Here is a 21012-nt window from a genome sequence, read left to right on the forward strand (position 1 = left end):
TGGAAAAAGGCGTTGGTAGCAAGCAGGAAGTCCAGGGTTCGATCCTAGCCTTGGCAAAAATTTTTATTGCACATATGATTAGTAGGGAAGCAAGCGTTTAGGCCTTATAAATATGTTTGGTGGAAACTCGACACAAAGGATGCGCTTGGCCCAGTGGTATGATGGCGTTAGGAGTAAGGAGAGGTGTTGGGTTCAAGTCACGGCATGACCAAAAGTTGTGGGCTTTTTTTAGACAACCTGGAGGTCAGCAAAAAGACTTTATAATTAATTGGGGAGGAAGAACGACACAAATAAGGTAGGTGCCGTGGTGGCAAGGGACGTATAGCGCAACCAAGAGATTAGGGGTTTGAATTTGAATGACAGCAAATATTTTTAGGATAACCTGGTTGCGAGTTAATAGGCCTTAAAAATAGTTAGGGATGGAGTATGGCACAAAGTGCCTGCGGTGTAATGGCGAGAAGCATGTTATGGATATGAGAGCTTGCAGGTTCGAACCCTAGGCCTGGCAAATTTAAAATTTTTATTCTTTAAGAAAACTAGGCATTTATGCCTTATAGTTAATTGTGAGCGAATGGTAGCACAAGGTAAGATGTGGTACAGTGGCCAATAGCGTGTTGGGAAGTTGGAGGGCTATAGTTCCAGTAGTGGCATGTGCAAAAGGGAGTTTAATTTTTCTACTCAACACAGGGAAGGATTGCTATTCGGTGGAAGCAATTTGAATGCAATTCAAATTGGAATTGTTGGCTAAAATCAAGGGGATTAGGATGAGGATTAAGTATGGATATGATGATGATAAAAATTGGAGAAATTGAAGGGAATTTAACTGGATGAGTTTAAGTTGATTGGGGAGTGTAGGCTTGTATTTTTATGTATTTATTTATTTCATTATTATTTTTAATATATATATGTATGTCGTATGGGCAAGTAAGGGTATTTGTTGTTTTTGTGTGCTTCAGTCGCATATAATCTCCTCTTTACTTTAAGCCAAACTTTTGATCTTTTCTTCCCTATTTTAATCGTATCAACCTCTTCTCTTTTCATCTTAGCCTACTGTTTCTTTTTCATTTAAAAGTCGAGTCATACAGTTTGGGGGTTTGATTTCTTGTTGGCAAGCGATCTCACAATCGGTAAGTGAATTAGATCTTTTTCGGCTTTTGTTAAATATTTCTAAGTTCTTTCATTTTTACACTCTTAAAAGCTAATTTTTCTTTATCCTTTCCAATACTTTCATTAACCCATGGTTTCTCCATTTATTTCTCTTTTTCCCTCTCATTCAAGAGTGTGATCGTTGGCTAAGTATTAGTTGATGGAAAAATAGGGTTCTAGTAGAGAGGTTGGGATAGAGGCTCCCAAGTTTAAGCGACGTAAGGTGTCAGCCATTCGGGACTTTTCGCCTGGATGCGGAAGGGGGACTATGTTAGATTTCGAGTTACATAGGCAGATCGCAGCTGATCAATCTAGTCAAGGCAAGTATAGGTTGTTCTTCGGTAAGTAGTGGATTTATGTTGAATTAATGGGATGTGCCTGGTGGAGTATAATGTTGAATATAGGTTTGGGCGATTATGAATACTTAGCACTCTAGGTGATAAGGTGTGTACTTCTAGCCTATGATAGCTTGATATAAAGCCGAAGGTGTGTACATACACTGCACACACACAAGTAGATCGGCAAATCCTGAAAAGCCAAAATATAGAAAAGTTGAAATGCCGAAAAGCTGAAAGTTTGGCTACAGTAGTCTTGCGAGTGCTCGAACACTCGTAAAGGGAAAACTGATAGGTTATCTGAGGCCCCATGGGCGATTCCATGGACTTGGGCTTTGAATTGGCCAACCGGGCCAGTATGACCCATAATAGGCAAAAATTGGTAATTGATGCTATGTGATGGAAAATCGTATGTGAGCATTACTGTAAAAGTAATTGGGCCTATTGTGCCATATAGATGTGATTTGGGCCTAATGGGCCATATGAATGAGATTGGGCCTAGTGGGCCATAAGCATGTATGTGGATTTGTTTGGGTTTGTAAGGGGTTTTGGGCCTAGTATATGATGACTACATAAAACTTAATTAATTTATTGAGACCATGGACAAGTCATAGGGTTATGGTGTGGCAACGGGTATATGTATGTCTAAGATTGGATCTAGAGAGAGCTTGGTACTTAAGCGGTCTTAATGACTCACCTCCTCTTCTCTGGAATCCTACCTGGTGCATAGTATCCTTTTATCTTAGCTAACAGGGATTTATTAATGGGCCAAGGTAAGTAAAAACCCATAATAAAGGAAAATTACCGAAATGCCCTGAAGGGTGAAAATGACTAAAATACCCCTATGTGTGGAATGTAAGCTTTATGGATGTTACATGTATACCTGCTGCATTCATATGCACTCATATGATATTCTGTTTAGGTTGCATATGGGTTGGGAATTATGGAACGGAGGAAGTATATGAGGATCACATGGTTGCTTGACAACCGTGGATCCACCGACGGCTATTAAGCCCAATATATGATTGGCAACTTGCTACAATTAATGTAGTGCTACAATCGGGCTACCATTGATGTATATTGGTTGGGTGGGTCGATATTTATATCCCCAAATGATGTGTACCGGGGGACGGAGTTGGTGTGTAGCGGTTGGATTATTGGGGTGGGTTGCACAACATTGTACGTATGATATTATTGTGATATTATTGCGATGTGGGCTTCGGCCCAACTGAGGCTAACATGGGCTAAGGCCCAAAAGCCACTGTTATTGAATTGGGCTTAGGCCCAAAATGACTGATGATTGCTTTATACTCGTTGAGGGTTGTACACACTGAGTTTTCGAAACTCACCCCTTCCTTTTAAATTTTTCAGGTGATCCTCAGTAGGCAGTTTGACGGATGGAGGGACTCGGAGGTGGCCAACTAGCATAAAAAGTTTAGACTTAGTCTTTCTGTAATTTTTAATATTTTGATTTTAAATTATTTCTATTTGATTTGGGTTGTAACAAGGTCTTTCCTCTAGCTAATATTTCAAATTCGGATTACTATCGTTTTTATACTTTATATTTATTAGAAGTAGAACGTTAAACTATAACTGTTTTTTAAATACTACGTTTCCATAACTAAATTTTTAAATGACAAGTTACATTTAAATTAAATGTTTTAAACAAAGCTTCCGCAACTGAAAAGAGATTTTACAAAGCAATTGAGGTGTATCATTTTAAAGAAGGGTTTTCAATGAAAACAAGGTTTTCACTAAAACACTTCAATGTGACACACCAGATTCGGCCATAACGTCCGGGCTGGGTTTGGGGTGTTACATATATGATACATGTAATTTGCTTAATAAACTGCGTATGATTAATTTATTAAATATATGTGATAATACATTCCTCTCAACCATTGATTAAATGTTAATAATTTATTTTGATGCCTATTGCGTCTTATATAGTTTTTGTTAAGCGTTAACTAATCTTTATTTAAGTAGTGGGGTTTTTGTTATTCGAAGTTAATAGTTAACTTGTTGGTAACATTCAAAAAAAAAAAAGAACAAAAGTTGTTCCAGTAAGAACATTTAAATATAGAAATATTAAAAGTATTTTTTTATAAAATTTTTAAGTGGTGATATTTTTTCCATAGATATCTGAGTGCAATTTCTTACATTTTGTCAGGGTCTGCCGGTTAGTGGCCAGCAGCATCACTGCCTACTGTCCGAGTAGTGGGACCCCTATAGAGGGCTTTGCCCCTTGACCCCTATGCATAGGCGACATTAATTGTAGGGACATTTTTGTTATTTAGATTAATAAGCAATTGAATAAATACATATTATATGTTTTATGTTCTAATTGATTTGCACGATGATTGGAAATGCATAGTTATAACCCGATAGACCATTTGATTTATTATTTACAAAGGTTGTAATCTTGTAAATACGATCTGTGTGTCGTGCCTTTCTATTTTCCTCTTATATTTCTCTTATCATCCTACTCCCTCATATGTAAAATGAGTTTCTATAATTGTAAATTGTATGAGCTATTGTGACTAGAGAAGATGAAGGTTGAGCTACGTAAGTGAAAAGGAAGCTTGAGAAGCGACTTGCACCTTTAGAATTCCTTTTAGTTATCCCATTGACTTGGGAGGAACCACCACAGTTTTATGAGCTATAACTATTTCATTTATTTACTACTTTATATTATTCATGTATGTGATATAATAGATGATATGTTAGCATGTATATTATAGGAAATTGATAAGATCAATTAAAGGACAAATTAGGCTAATCTTGACCAATGATGGTGAGATGATTTTTATAAAAAAATACCCTTAATAAATTATTAAGTTAAGATTGCCTTCAAATATTTACCCTCATTAAAGCCACAATTGATACAACGTGGGTTCTGCTAAAGCAAAGGACTTGTATCTATCTTAGTCAAACGCGAAAAATAAGCAAGTGATATTTTCTGATTATAATATTGGTTAATAACTTAATTAGGTTACTCTAATAGGATTAGAAACCTAGAGGCAAGAGATTTGAATAACCATAAGATGATTGGAACAAAAGTTGTCCTTCAACTAATGAGTTACATATGATGTAATTAGCAAGTGTTGCTTACCTAAATAACCATAATCTTGAGAGTAAAGCTAAAGCTAACTTAATAGGAGGTGAAATATGGATCATTATCCACTATAAAAACTTTAAAGAAGAATTTTCCAAAATTAACGAGGGTTATTAATTTTGAATAAAATAATGAGAGCATCATTTAATAAAGTCATTTTAAGGATTAATAAACTTGGTAAATTTACTCATGAGCATGTTTTATTATTGTGGACTTATTATGGCAAACAACTCAAACTCCTTATCATTGTGATTTGTCCTTGAGAATGATAAGTTAAATAGCTTGAACTTCCTTAACTGATTCTGTAACTTAAGGATTGTCCTCAAATAAGAATGAAAATTATATGCCATTAAAGAATCTATTCTTAATGAACCGACATCTAATGCTTCTAGAATTGAAAAGGAAGCTTAGAAGAAGCATCTTGATGACATGATAGACATAGGATGTCTAATGCTTGCCACCATGACTCTTGAGCTTCAAAAGCAACATGAGGATATTATTGCCTATGATATGAACCAGCACATCAAGAGAGCTACGAGACCTCTAAAGCTCTATTTTCGTGAAAAATGGTGGAGGGAACTCATATGGGAACTCATGTTCTCGAGATGATATGCTATATTGAAAGGCTTGGAAAAATTGGATTCTAAGGAATTGTCCACCGATGTTATCCTACAATCGTTGCTAGACAGTTTTAGCCAATTATTCCTTAATTTCAACATGAATGAAATTAATAAGATTTTTCCACAATTACTCAGCATGTTGAGAATTGCTGAAAGTAACATGAAAAGGACTGGACCTAAGCTTATTTTGATGGTCCGCAGGGACAAGGGAAAAAGAAAGTCTAAAGCTAAGTCGAAGCCTAAGGACAATGGCAAGGCGAAACCCAACAAAGGAAAGACTGAATTGAAACCTAAATGAAGAGTTGTTAGGGAAGGAAAATGTTTCCATTGCGATGAGACCACACATTGAAAGAGGAACTGCCCTATCTGCCTTGAAGAGGTCAAAAAGGCAAAGGAAAATGGAGCGTCTGTTTCATGTATTTATGTTATCAATATTATTTTATCAACATCTACTTCTTAGGTATTAGATGCTAGTTGTGGATATCATATTTGTACCTTTGTAAAGGGACTACAAAGGAGTAGGAATATGGCTAAAGTAGATGTGGACCTACGAATTGGAAATGGAGCAAGAGTTGTTGCATTAGTTGTAGGAACACGTATTTTATCATAGCCTAGTGAAGTTTATTTACATTTGGAGGATTGTATTTTTTACCCAATTTAACTAGAAACATTATTTCAATTTCTTGTTTAAACAAAATTGGTTTTGAGATAATTATTAAAAATAATTGTTGCTCATTTTATCTTGATAATGTTTTCTATGGTTCGGCACAATTAGTAAATGGCCTCTACATTTTAAATCAAGATAGGCCCATTTATAACACAAATACTCAAAGATCAAAAATAAATTACTTTTATCAAACTTATCTTTGGCATTGTCGCTTGGGGCATATAAGTGAGAAGTGCATATCAAAGCTCCATAAAGATGGATTTTTGGATTCTTTTGTTTTTGAACAATTTGATATATGTGACTCATTCTTGTTGGGTAAAATTACTAAATTCCCTTTTAATAGTAACAGTAATTGAGGTAGTGATTTGTTGGGCTTAATACATAGTGATGTATATGGACCAATGAATACACAAGCTGAATGATGAGCTTAGAGTTTGATGAGCTTTTAAAGGAATGTGGAATTGTCTCACAATTTACACCTCTTGGTACTCCACAATGGAATGGAGTTTCTAAGAGAAGAAATCAAACACTGTTAGACATGGTTCGATCAATGATGAGTCATGTTGATCTTTCTACTTCCATTTGGAGACATGTATTTAAGATAGTTGCCTTCATACTAAATTGTGTTCCATCTAAATCAGTTCAAAAGACATCATATAAGATGTGGAATGGGAAGCGTCTTCGTATGTCTTTTACGAAGATTTGGAGTTGTAAAGTGTAACATCCCGAATTAGGGTCTAGTTAGAGCAGTGGTTTTGAGACCATAAATTCAAAATAGAAATAATAATTTTATCATTATTTGATGGGCCATGATATGATTGCATGTTTGTGTGAAATTTTCATGTAGAAATTCTATGCTTAAAGTGTTCAATTTGAAGTTAGGGACTAAATCGAATAAGTTGCAAAATATGTTTTCTACAAGCTTCAAGCATGAAATTGCATTGGATTATAAATTAGAAGGTCTTAAATAGCAATTTGACCATTTTCTATAATTTTGGACAAAAATGGGCATGAATAGAAAATTTTGAAAGAAAGGCCTCAAGGGCATTTTTTTCATTTGCTAAATAAAAGAATAAAAAGGGAAAATGACGTGAAAATCTTGTTTGTCTTCTCCAAGTGCTAGCAAAAAATTTCATGCTCTCCATAGCAAGGGTTTTCAACTTTTCAATCTTGATTGTAAGTGTGACAGTCCTAAGTAGACCCTAGTCGAAAAGTGGTTTCGGGACCACGAAACCGAGTTTTATAAATAATTGAAAGTTATATTCTATGTTCATGATGTGAGTAAATGCATGTGTAAAAATTTCAAGCATTAATTTTGCCATTTGTATGTGAAATTTTGAAACGGGACTTATGTGAAACATTGGTAAAATATGTTAGGTAAATATATAAAGTGATCTAATAGAGCATGTATTCAAAAATGTGGGCTTGCATGTTAAATTACCCACTTTTGAGATGGTGGCCGGTCATGATATGGTGTTATATATATAATATGTATTGTGATTTAAGATATTATATTACAAATGAATTAATAAAAGAAAAAAAAGAGATATTAGATAATAGTTAGTGGGAGGAGAAACCAAAGTTGGTTCATCCTTGTCCTCCATTGCCGTAGCCTAAAGGGAGGGAGAAGAAAGTTTGGTTGCTTTAATTTTTGACTTAGAAGATGGCTAGAATGAGGTATGTATTGAATGATTCTTGAAAATCTATGCATGTTTGGGATGATTAGTTCAAACTCTACTTATCACATGGATTAAACTTAGAATTTTGAGGTTTGAGATTCGGTCAATAAGCTTGAAACTCATAGTAGTTTGTTTTGGTAAGCTTGGTATACGGATGATAGATGTGTTTTGGTTTTGGTTTGATAATGATGTTAATGATGGTGATTTTCGGTCATGTATTAACTTAAATTGTAAGTATGATTTATGGTATAATTTGTGTGATGGAATGGTCTTGAGATTTGGCTTGATTAAATGGGTAAAATGCTAAGTGTATTAAAGATGATGTAATGGTTATTTCGGTTTATGTGAAGTAAATATAGATGATGGTTATAAGCTGTTTTATGAATTGATAATGGTGATTAAATCTTGTAGTTAAGTGTTTAGATATATATATATTAATAATGAATTTAGTGTACTTGCTATGTGAGAAATATGCAATGCTATAGGTATTTGATTATTAGATATGGTTATTCTAAGTTGATTTGTAATGGTATGATTGCATTGATGAATTGGTTTGGAAATGGTGGATAATATGTACATTGATATTAGGATAGGGCTTTAAGTTCATATTGATAAGTATGCAATATAGGTATTTGGTATGTATATATATTGTTGATGTCGTATGCATTGGTCATTTTTTTTTTATCATTTTTAATGGTAAAAATAAATTTGTATCACTTTGTGTTATTTATATAAGTGGCTGTATGTTCGGCCATGGTAATTGGCTATCTAGGTTCCATTTACAATGGCAAGTAATGTGAATTCTTGTTTGTGCATGTGAATTAGGTATTAGTGAAATAAACATAAAAGTTAGTCATGGTATATTTCATAAACACATTATGCACTGAAGTTATACGATTATCAACTGTGACTATTAAAGAAGTAATGTTGAATAAGTAATGAAACAAATTCATTTGTTTTAATTAAGCTCATGAGCAAAGAGGTTCTAAATCTGATAGGGGGAAAGAGAAAGCCGTCGAGTAGCCTATCCGCAGTTGCTCAAATAAATAAAGTAAGTTCTTAAGTAATTGTGTTTGATTCCTTTGTAAGTTTTAAGTTTTAAAACGGGATGAATATGAATTATGTATATACGTTAAGGTCAATGACTTTTCTAAATGATGGCATATATGATATTATGTTTTAAATATGTGAATGAGAACTTTACAGAGTAAATTGTATAAATCTGCTAGGGACAACAGCAGTAGCGTGTATTGGAAAAATTACCATAAATTGTGGGAGTTGAGTTAAAGGCTGAATAAATTATGTAATTAAAGCTTGATGCATCTAGTTTCGTATAAAAGAAATCGTGTAAGTAAAGGGGTTGCCGATAATAAGATTTTCAAAGTTGTGTGAGACAGAGTCAGAACGGCTCCGAAATCCCCTGTTCAGTATTTGGAAAATCTTTATAAATCGTACAAAAAAGATTATAAGATAAAATTATAGGTTTGGACTCCTGAATGAGTCTAGTTTCAAAAAAAATAAACGAAAACATATTTTGAATTCTGTACGTTGAGAAATTAAATTCTTAGTGAAGAGTAGTCAGAGTAGTCAAGCAGTAAAATAGGGGAAACTTTAAGAAAAATCTGGTATTGATTGGCCAAACCAAAATTTATGAAAATTTTTTGGATAGAGGATATACGAGTCTATTTTCGTGGAAAATTAACGGCACATAATTTGGAATTTCGTAGCCCAGTTACAAATAATTTAACGACTGTTGCTCAGGAAAACAGCTTGTAGAGAAATTCTGGTTATGTTGTAAACATGGATAAAACTTGTTTTAGTTGCTCATAAGCTATTGATTAAACCCATACGTGAATTCTAAATTGTGATATTATAAAATGATATATGAGTGTTAGATGGATCTTTGTTATTAAAATTTGTGAAATTGTAAGTTTATAAGTATTCGAATATGAAATGATAGTATGGCTTGAAATTGAATTATTCATTGGAAAATGATAGATGTAGATTCAGCCAAGACAAAGTGTATACATGAAAGTATATGTGGTATGTGAAGTATATTTGGATAATTGTGATGTGAATACATGAAAATTTAAATTTTGATTTAGGATTTTATGTGATAAATGTGAATGTGTATAAATGAGATAAGGCCGAATGGCAAATGTGATAAATGTGAACATTCATATATGAGATAAGGCCGAATGGCCAATGTGATGAATGTGAACATGCATATGTGTGATAAGGCCGAATGGCCAATGTGATGAATGTGAACGTGCATATGTGTGATAAGGCCGAATGGCCAATGTGATGAATGTGAACATGCATATGTGTGATAAGGCCGAATGGCCAATGTGATGAATGTGAATATGCATATATGTGATAAGGCCGAATGGCCAATGTGATGAATGTGAACATGCATATATGTGATAAGGCAGAATGGCCAATGTGATGAACGTGGAAGTGTATATATGTGGTAAAGTCGAATGGCTAATGCGAAATGTGTATGAGATGGATATGAGGTAAAGCCGAATGGCTAATGCGAAACGTGTATGAGATGGATATGAGGTAAAGCCGAATGGCTAATGCGAAACGTGTATGAGATGGATATGTGGTAAAGCCAAATGACTAATGTGAGATATGTATGAGATGTGTATATATATATTGTGGCCAAATGACAAACGATGGAAGGTGTGTTTTATTAGATATTTGATGAGGTAAATGAATTACAAATATGATAGTCGATGTGAATGTTGTAACATGTGAATAAATATGCATGAAACTCTATGATGTAAACCCGCGATTAAAGACCAAATGACCATATGTGGTGACTATGTCTGGGTTAAGACCCGCTGACTCGTGTGGAGATTTCATCTGAGCTAAAGGTCTCACCGATAATCCGAGTAGAGTTTAAAGCTATAAGACTTCGCAATAAGAATTGCTTATAAATATATTCAATGCGAAAGGTTAAACAGGTATGTTATCCAAGTTTATATGTGAGCTTGATTTGAACTAAATCATAAGGTAATTATGTGATGCATACGTGAGCAATCTATGAGACTATTCCTATGATTATGTGGCATCGGATCAGTGTGAGAGGTTATGTGAAATTATACAATATATCTATGTCACATGAGCTCACTTTTATGTGAAAGTTTATCTGCCTATCATATATGATGAGATGTGCATATTCGGTAAAGGGATGGTATGCTCGAAGGAAGAGTGTAATAAAAATACGAACAACTATTTTATAATTTGATTGTTATCTGTTGACATTGCTTAAAACTTACTAAGCATTGTAATGCTTACTCCGTTTACTTTGTTTCCTCTGTTTTATAGATATCATTTGGAAGCTACAAACTCGGGGATCGTCAGCAACTAGTCACACTATCACTATCCACTGCTTGTTACTGTTATGTTTTGAATTATTTTATGGCATGTATAGAATAGACCAGTGGCCGAAGAATATTTTGGTTAATGTATATAAGCCATGCGAAAATGGCATCTTTTGAATGTGTACTTATAGAAGTTTAAATTTGTATCCCTGACTGTCTTTAGTATTTATTTAAAGGAATGTTCTCAAAAAAAAAATTTACTGTTCTGATATGAGTTTCAAGTCTGGTAATGCCCCTTCACCTATTCTGGCGACGAATAAAGGATAGGGGTGTTACAGTAAGTGCTCCCAAGCCTCGTTTTTTATATGCTTTGCATTTTTGAAGTCCTTGAAGCATGATCTATCCATTTCTAGCCATATTTCGAGCTAAGGTTCATGTATGAAATTTGACCTATGTGTGACATGTTTTTATTTTGATGGTTAATGGAAGAATATGAAAGCTTGATGTATGTTTAACATCTTTTACTAGGTGATTTTTGGTAGAAATGCATGAAAAGGGCTTATTCGTAAAATATGTAAAAATGAGTAGTAAAAATGTGAAATAAAGGAAAATGTGGGCTGATCTGAGCATGGTATAGGTTAGACTAGGCTTGGGTAACTAAGAAAATGCATGCATTTCATTTTACAAGCCTAGAGACTAAAGTGTAAATAACTGAAAAGTTAGGGGTAAAAAGGTAATTTTACCATAGTATGAATTATGGGTCAATTCAAATAATGTATGTATTGAACAAGTTAAATTTGACATTATAAATTAAGAAAAACGTGATTCGGGTCTTGATCGAAGGAAAAACAAAGTTTACAAGGAATAGGCTTGTTTCTATCATATTGTATCGAGGTAAGTGTAACACCCCGTACCCGAGACCGTTGCCGGAGTCGGACACGAGGGGTTCACAGACTAAATTCGCTTACTATCGCAGTCCATTTTAAAAATTTCCAGGCAGTTGGCTAACTGCGTCACTGTCACCTTAAAAATCATATCTTGAGTTTCACAACTCGAAAATAAGTTTCGTAATTTTTCCCTGAAACTAGACTCATAATGCCCATCTACATATATTTTTCTAGAATTTTTGGTCGGGCCAATTAGTACAGTTTATTAGTCAAAGTCTCCCATGTTATAGGGATCGACTACACTGACCTTTGCGCATTACAACTTGGATATCTCCCTGTACAGGGCTTCAATACTGATGTCGTTTGTTTCTGTAGAAACTAGACTCAAAAGGGAATCTATTCATATATGGCATGACTTCTAATTATCTCTGTTGAATTTATAATGAATTTCCAAAGTCGGAACAGGAAATCCAGAAACCGTTCTGGCCCTGTCTCACAAGAACCTGAATATCTCTTAACATACTGTCCATATGATCGTTTTGTTACTTTCCTATGAAAATAGATTCATCAAGGTTCGTTTACAAAATTTATTCATTATTTAATTCCATTCCTACTATTTTTAGTGATTTTTCACATCCACATCACTGCTGCTGCCAGCATCTGTTTTTAAGGTAAACTTTACCTATTTCATGATCCTCCATGGATCAACTAGAGTTTGTCATACATATTCCAAAGGTGATCAAGAATAACCCTTCCCATGGCTAACCGTTACCAACATTTCCATACCTCTCGACGGACAACATACAAAACGATTATAATGCTATGATCAAAGTATATTTAAGCCATTTTCGCATGGCTATCCAAATTTACACAAAACCGAAGGGTACATGACCAACAACAAAAGGGTAGTCCTATACATGCCATTTATAGAGTTCAACCAAAAGTGTACCAAAAGGGCTTTGATAGTGTGGGCGACTTCGACTTCAAAATCCCGAGTCCGATAGCTGAAGAACCAAAATCTATAAAACAGAGAATCAAAGAAACGGAGTAAGCATTAAATGCTTAGTAAGTTTTGAGCAAAGAGTTTAGACACAACCAAAGTATAGCATTCATGTAGCTAAACGGATAATTTCATATGCACAAATTTTCAATATCATACTTACTTCACATTACCAACCCTTATGTTCATACACAAAAGATCAACTTAGCCAAAGGCCGGTAGCTCATTTATCAACTGAGCGAATACTTATTTGTAAGGGCTCAACTAATTCAAAGCACATACGAAACATACCTCAATGTTGGGATGTTACAAGCGTATTAACTGAAATTTTTACAGCAAGATCGTTCATTCCCGAATCACGTACCTTCGAAATTTAACCGGATATAGCTACTCGTTCAAATGCCTTCGGGATATAGCCCGGTTATAGTAACTCGCACAAATGCCTTCGGGACAACCCGGATTTAGTAACTCGCACCAATGCCTTCGGGCTTAGCCCGGAATTAGTAACTCGCACAAATGCCTTCGGATCTTAGTCCAGATATGGTCACTTAGCACAAAGCCTTCGGGGCTTAGCCCGGACATCATTCGAATAACCATGCACATTTAACAATAAATCATGACACATTCGTATTTCATTTTCATTAGCAAAACTCAAACACAAGACACTTATCACTCTTGCAATTTCGGCTCAATAGCCACACACAAAGAGCATGATTTTGATTTGCTTAAAACATGATCTAATCAAATCATAATTTAAGCTCTATTACTCAAGAACTTACCTCGGATGTGGTCGAGCGATTTCGACAGCTATTCGATCACTTTTTCCTTTCCCTTATCCAACTGTGGTCTTCTAAGCTCTTGAGCTAATTCAAACAAATTTAACTCATTAAAGTCTCATTTTGCTAGCTTATGGCCGAATATGACAAGGAGTTTGATAGGTCATATGGCCACCTTTTAGCTCAAATACACAATGGTCATACGCATTTTTAATCACATCAAGCAATTTAATACAATTCATTCGAACATCAAAAGAGAAGCTCAAGGTACTTAGCCCATATATACATTAGACATTAGAGTCACATGTGTACGAAATCACGAATCGAATTCAACATACTAGCTAATATTTCCCCTTAGCCGAATTTTCTAAGTCAAGCTAAAGCCATCAATAGGCTACCTATGGCCGAACATACACATAACTTATTTACTTATTCATGTGGCCGAACATACATGTCTATGTTGGGGCCGATTGCAACACTTAATACATTCTACAAGTATGGTCACTTGTATTGACTAAACACCATTTTGTTTCAAGTTCAAAACTTGGCTAATACACACATATATACACTAGTAAAGCATCCTCTCCCTTTCCATCAATTTAACACATGCATTACTCATTAATATACAAAAATTATATTCGGCCTTAGCACACAACTTGCTAGCCGATTCTTCTCCATCTAGCAACTAATGCACATATGTGCTCATTCGTTAGACTCTACTTCATCTAACAACAACCATATTTTTCCCTTCTACTTCCTACCATGGCCGAATGCACCACAACACCATACCATTTCAATTTTTGGTCATGGTTAAACAAAGAACTTAATGTCTCACTCAAAAATGCTAAAAAGAAGATTCAAGAATCATCAATCCACCATCACATGCACCATTACAAAGCTTCACTTTTAGCATGCAAATGATATCAACACAAATCCACCTTAGCCGAATATCATGTAACACCCCGAACCCGAGACCGTCGCCGGAGTCGAACACGAGGTGTTAACAGACTTCAAACCACTTATTTGACATTTCCCAGACAAGCTGCCAATCTGCGTACTAGTCGCTTTAAAAATCATATCTTGAGTTCTGAAACTAGAAATCCAGTTCCGTAAATTTTCCCTGAAACTAGACTCATATACCTATATGGTAGAATTTTTGTAGAATTTTTGGTCGGGCCAATTAGTACAGTTTATTAGTAAAAGTCTCCAATGTTACAGGGATCGACTACACTGACCTTTGTGCATTACGACTTGGATATCTCCCTGCACAGAGCTTCAATACTGATGTCGTTTGTTTCTATAGAAACCAGACTCAGAGAGGAATCTGTACGTATATGGCATGACTCCTAATTATCTCTGTTTAATTTATAATGAATTTCCAAAGTCGGAATAGGGAATCCAGAAACCGTTCTGGCCCTGTCTCACGAGAACCTGAATATCTCTTAACATACTGTCCATATGATCGTTTCGTTACTTCTATATGAAAATAGATCATCGAGCTTCGATTACATAATTTATTAATCAATTAATTCCACTCCTACTATTTTTAGTGATATTTCAATCTCACGTCACTGCTGCTGCCAGCATCTGTTACGAAAGCAACTATGCCCATTTCGTGATTTCTCCTTGATCTAACTAGTAATTCATCATACATATCACAAATTACGATCATGACTAGCCATGCCAAAGGCCAATCATTGTCAAACATCTCCCTACTACACTATTGCCATATCATGAATTTTAACACCAAAAATAATCAACCATGACATATGGCATAAAAAAAAGGGTCGAATTACCAAGGCTTACGACCTAACGTTATAAACCAAACCCAACCGACATTTATGCCATTTTCGCATGGCTAAAAGTTTACATCCCAAAGTTCAAACACAACATAATAGCCTATACATGCCGAAATGTTCTCCTAAGCCGACTAAGAAGAAAGTACCAAAACTTGCTAGCCGGTGTGATGACTCCGATGACGGCCCGATCATGCAAAAAGAGACAAGTCCAAGAAACCTAAAATAGGTGACAAGGAAACACCGAGTGAGTATATAACTCAGTAAGTCATAAGCAATGCACTACCATTCATTAATAACATTATCACAAGAGGAAGCAAAATGGAACGAGGCTAGTTACTCCATCCATACCGAACCATACCATAGTTCCTCAAACCTATCGGTTCAATCTCATACCAAGTCATGCATTCACATTCCATATACTAATCAATAGGATATTCGAGGCATTTTCATACATCATTTTATTTTCGTTACAATCATACAACTAAACGACCTTTCACGTATTCCACGATAAATCTTATGTACATGACTTCAATTATAATTGTCACATAGGTTCAAACTCACCAAGCTCAACTTCAAATATAAGCATAACGCCTATTAGTCACGAACTCAAGGTACTTACCCGATCCGCTGTCCGTGATCAACTCAATAATGTCGTACACTTAGTGTCCATAGTGATTCAAAAGTATATATTAAGTCCGTACACTCAGTGCTATGTAATCAAACTCGCACACTTAGTGCTATATAATCAAACTCGCACACTTAGTGCTATATAATCAAACTCGCACACTTAGTGCTATATAATCAAACTCGCACACTTAGTGCTGTACAATTTAAACCCGCACACTTAGCGCCAATCTCATGATCATAAATGTTTATACCCGCACACTTAGTGCCGAGATCAACAACTCAATACATCTCACCTCTTTTCTTCTCATTCGACACTTTCATCACCACATACATACATGTATATATATATTTATCATTCCATTCAGCATCATTACATAGACGTTATGACCATTTAAATTAATACAAACTATATGCTTAATGACTTACTTTGTGTTGGGTAAGACGGTTCCAACTCAGCTACTCGATGATCTTTTCTTTGCCTTTGCTTGATTCTCCCCCTTTAACTCCTTGAGCTCCCACTAGAAAAAGGGTTGCCGAATTGCCTTAATGAAAACTTCCCTATTTCTTTCCTTTTTGTTTCGGTTTTGGCAAGATGGAGAAGAAGATGAACACACTCTTTCTCTTTTTTTTGTCTAGTTACGGCAAATGGGGGGGGATGGATGAGACAACTTTGTTTTCATCACCCCTCCCTTTTCATTACTTAATTACTAACCCTTTTATTTATTCTTTCTAACATAACACACTAAGCCAACATGTTCCCAACATGTTTCCACCCATAGCATGGCCAGCCACTAGCTCAAATTTTGGGTAATTTGACATGCAAACCCATCATTTTCATAACATGCATTAATAGGCCACTTCACATTTGCCTAGCACATTTCTAAATTTTCTCACATAAGTCCTATTTAATAAAATTCACTTACAATTAACAAAATTCAAGCATGAAATTTTCACACATGCATATATATACATATAATAAGCATCAAATATGATGGCTAATTATTAGTATGACTCGGTTTTGTGGTCCCGAAATCACTTCCCGACTAGGGTCAATTTTGGGCTGTCACAACTCTCCCCCATTCAAGAAATTTTTGTCCCTGAAAATCTTACCGGTAAATAGGTTTGGGTATCGTTCTTTCATCGAGTTCTCGGTTTCCCAAGTAGCTTCCTTGATCCCGTGTTTGAGCCATAACACCTTTACTAACGGAACCCTTTTGTTTCGCAACCCCTTCACTTCACGAGCTAGGATACGCATCGGCTCTTCTTCATAACTCATATCGGCTTGAATTTCAACCTCCGACGGACTAATTATGTGCGAAGGATCAGATCTATAGCGTCGAAGGATCGAAACATGAAAGACGTCGTGAATCTTTTCAAGTTCAGGGGGTAAAATCAATCGATACGCAACTGGACCGACTCGTTCGGATATTTCGTATGGCCCAATGAATCTCGGACTCAACTTGCCCTTTCGGCCAAATCTGAGTACCTTTTTCCAAGGCGAAACTTTAAGAAACACTTTATCTCCCACCTGATATTCAATGTCTTTTCGTTTCAAATCCGCATACGATTTTTGACGATCCGTGGCTGCCTTTAGACTTTCACGGATTACCCTTACTTTCTGTTCGGCATCTTTAATCAAATCGACTCCGAAAATTTTACTTTCACCGAGCTCGGTCCAAAACAATGGTGTACGGCATTTACGACCGTACAAAGCCTCGTAAGGTGCCATCTTAATACTTGATTGAAAACTATTGTTGTAAGCAAATTCAATCAAAGGTAAATACCGTTCCCATGAACCACTAAACTCGAGGATGCAACATCTCAACATATCCTCAAGTATCTGAATTATCCGCTCGGATTGACCATCGGTTTGTGGATGAAAAGCGGTGCTAAAATGCAGCATGGTACCCAAAGCTTATTGCAATTTCTTCCAAAATCGCAAGGTGAATCTCGGATCTCTATCCGACACGATAGAAATAGGTACCCCGTGTAATCTCACAATCTGAGAAACATACAATTCGGCTAGTTTATCCAATGAAAAATTCGTACGCACGGGGATAAAGTGAGCCGACTTAGTCAGTCTATCAACAACAACCCAAATCGCATCCTTCTTACTTGCTGACAATGGCAGTCCGGACACAAAGTCCATTGTGACTTGATCCCATTTCCACTCGGGTATCATGATCGGCTGAAGTAATCCTGAAGGCACTTGATGTTCCGCTTTCACTTGTTGACATATTAAACATCTCGAAACAAAGTCGGAGATGTCTCGTTTCATACCATGCCACCAAAACTGACGTTTCAAATCGTTGTACATTTTCGTACTCCCCGGGTAAATTGACATTCGGCTACAATGGGCTTCGTTCAGAATCATCGAAATGAGTTCTGAATTTCTTGGGACACACAACCGACTTCTGAACCTCAAACAATCGTCATCATCAATTTGAAATTCGGATTCCATATTCGGAATACATTCAGCCCGTTTTGCAACCAATTCATCGTCGACTTTCTGAGCTTCACGAATTTGACAAATCAATAATGGTTTGGCCTTTAATTCAGCTACTAACACATTGTCGGGTAGAATAGACAAGTGCACATTCATCGCTCGTAAAGCAAACAGTGATTTCCGGCTTAAGGCGTCCGCAACCACATTAGCCTTTCCCGGGTGGTAATCAATGACAAGCTCATAATCTTTCAACAACTCAAGCCAACGTCTTTGTCGCAGATTTAAGTCTCTTTGAGTCATCAAATATTTGAGACTTTTGTGATCCGAAAATATATGGCACTTTTCCCCAAACAAGTAATGCCGCCATATTTTCAAGGCGAACACTATGGCCGCCAATTCAAGATCATGGGTCGGATAGTTTCTTTCGTGTGGCTTCAATTGTCTCGACGCATAGGCCACAACTCGACCTTCTTGCATCAATACGCAACCCAACCCGAGTAGGGATGCGTCACTATAAATGACAAACTCTTTGTCGGACTCCGGTTGTACTAGCACTGGAGCTTCGGTTAAACAGGTCTTTAGTCGATCGAAACTCTTCTGACAGTTCTCTGTCCACTCAAACTCAACATCTTTTTGGAGTAGTTTCGTCAACGGTGCAGCTATCATCGAGAAACCTTTTACAAATCGTCGGTAATAACCGGCGAGCCCCAGGAAGCTCCAAACTTCGGTAATATTTCTTGGAGGCTTCCAGTTAAGTATGGCTGAAATTTTTGCTCGGGTCAACTCGAATACCCGATGCGGATACCACATGACCCAAGAAGCTAACCTCTCTTAACCAGAACTCACACTTACTGAACTTAGCATATAACTTCTTATCCCGCAAAATTTGCAACACTAATCTCAGGTGCTCAGCATGTTCGGTCTCATCTCCTGAATAGACTAAGATGTCATCAATGAACACAACTACGAACCGGTCCAAATACTGTCTGAAGATCCGATTCATCAAATCCATAAATACCGCAGGGGCATTAGTGAGCCCGAACGGCATCACTAAGAACTCGTACTGACCGTACCTCGTTCTGAAAGCAATTTTGGGTACGTTCGAATCTCGAATCCACAACTGATAATAACCCGATCTCAAATCTATCTTTGAAAACACTGATTAGTTGATCAAACAAATCATCAATACGCGGTAATGGATATTTATTCTTTATCGTCACTTTATTCAGTTGACGATAGTCAATGCACAACCTCATGGTTCCGTCCTTCTTTTTCACGAACAATACTGGTGCACCCCAAGGTGAGAAACTTGGTCGAGCGAAACCTCTATCCGTCAACTCTTGCAATTGAGCTTTCAATTCCTTTAACTCGGTTAGTGCCATACGATACGGAGCTATCGAAATTGGCGTAGTTCCAGGTACAAGCTCAATACCAAACTCTATCTCCCGAACAGGTGGCAAACCCGGTAACTCTTCAGGAAAAACATCCGGGTATTCACAAACCACTGGCACAGATTCGGGTTTCTTTTCTAATTCTTTGTCATCAAGTACATACGCAAGGTATGCTTCGCACCCTTTTCTTACATATTTCTGGGCCAACATTGCTGATATTACAGCTGGCAACCCCCTTAAGCCCGTAGACTCAACTCGAATTATCTCGTTATTTGCGCACGTCAAATCAATAGTCTTGCTTTTGCAATTCACAACCGCATCATGCGCGGTCAACCAATCCAAACCAAGAATAATATCAAATTCGTCAAACGGTAAAAGCATCAAATCGGCCGGAAAACAGGATTCTCGGATTATTAGAGGGCATCTCTTACACACTTTATCAACAAGTATGTATTGACCCAAAGGGTTTGACACTCGAATTACGAACTCAGTAGACTGAACAGGTAGAGTCTTACTGGATGCTAATGTTTCGCATACATATGAATGAGTAGAGCCAGGGTCAATCAATGCAATCACATTAGTATCAAAGAGAGTGAAGGTACCAGTGATGACGTCAGGGGAGGATGCCTCCTCTCGTGCGCGAATGGCATATGCTCTAGCAGGAGTACGGTTCTCGGCTCGAACAGCCGTATCAGAGGCCCTTCTCTGACTACCACCCCTACCTCCTAAAATTCTCGGTGGTCTACCTCTAGTTGTCACTCCACTAGGTCTTGCACCTTGAATCTTATTCTTCTCATCAAGCTCCGTGCAATCTCTAATGAAGTGGTCCTTCGAACCGCATCCATAACAGGCCCTGTTAGTAGACTTACCCCAACATTCACCTAGGTGTCGTCTTCCGCATTGGGGACATTCAGGTTTCTCTTGACGATTATTGCCCACACTTGCTACCGAAGTAGCTCGGGAGTCCGTCGATGGTCGGGCTCTGATGGAAATTCCCGCAGTCGTCCTCGACTTATTAGTGTCCTCCCTAAACTTCTTTACAGCTGAGAACGGAGCTTTACCCGTCGATCTTTTACGATAGTCTCTAGCTTCAAATTCAGCCTTCTTCTTCTCCTTTCCAAGTTCTTCCGCCTTACAGGCTCGTTCGACTAGTGTTACGAATTCTTTTATCTCCAAAATACCCACTAGTAGCTTT

This window comes from Gossypium hirsutum, chromosome A04, assembly GCF_007990345.1.
Source record: "Gossypium hirsutum isolate 1008001.06 chromosome A04, Gossypium_hirsutum_v2.1, whole genome shotgun sequence".
Taxonomy (NCBI): Eukaryota; Viridiplantae; Streptophyta; class Magnoliopsida; order Malvales; family Malvaceae; genus Gossypium; species Gossypium hirsutum.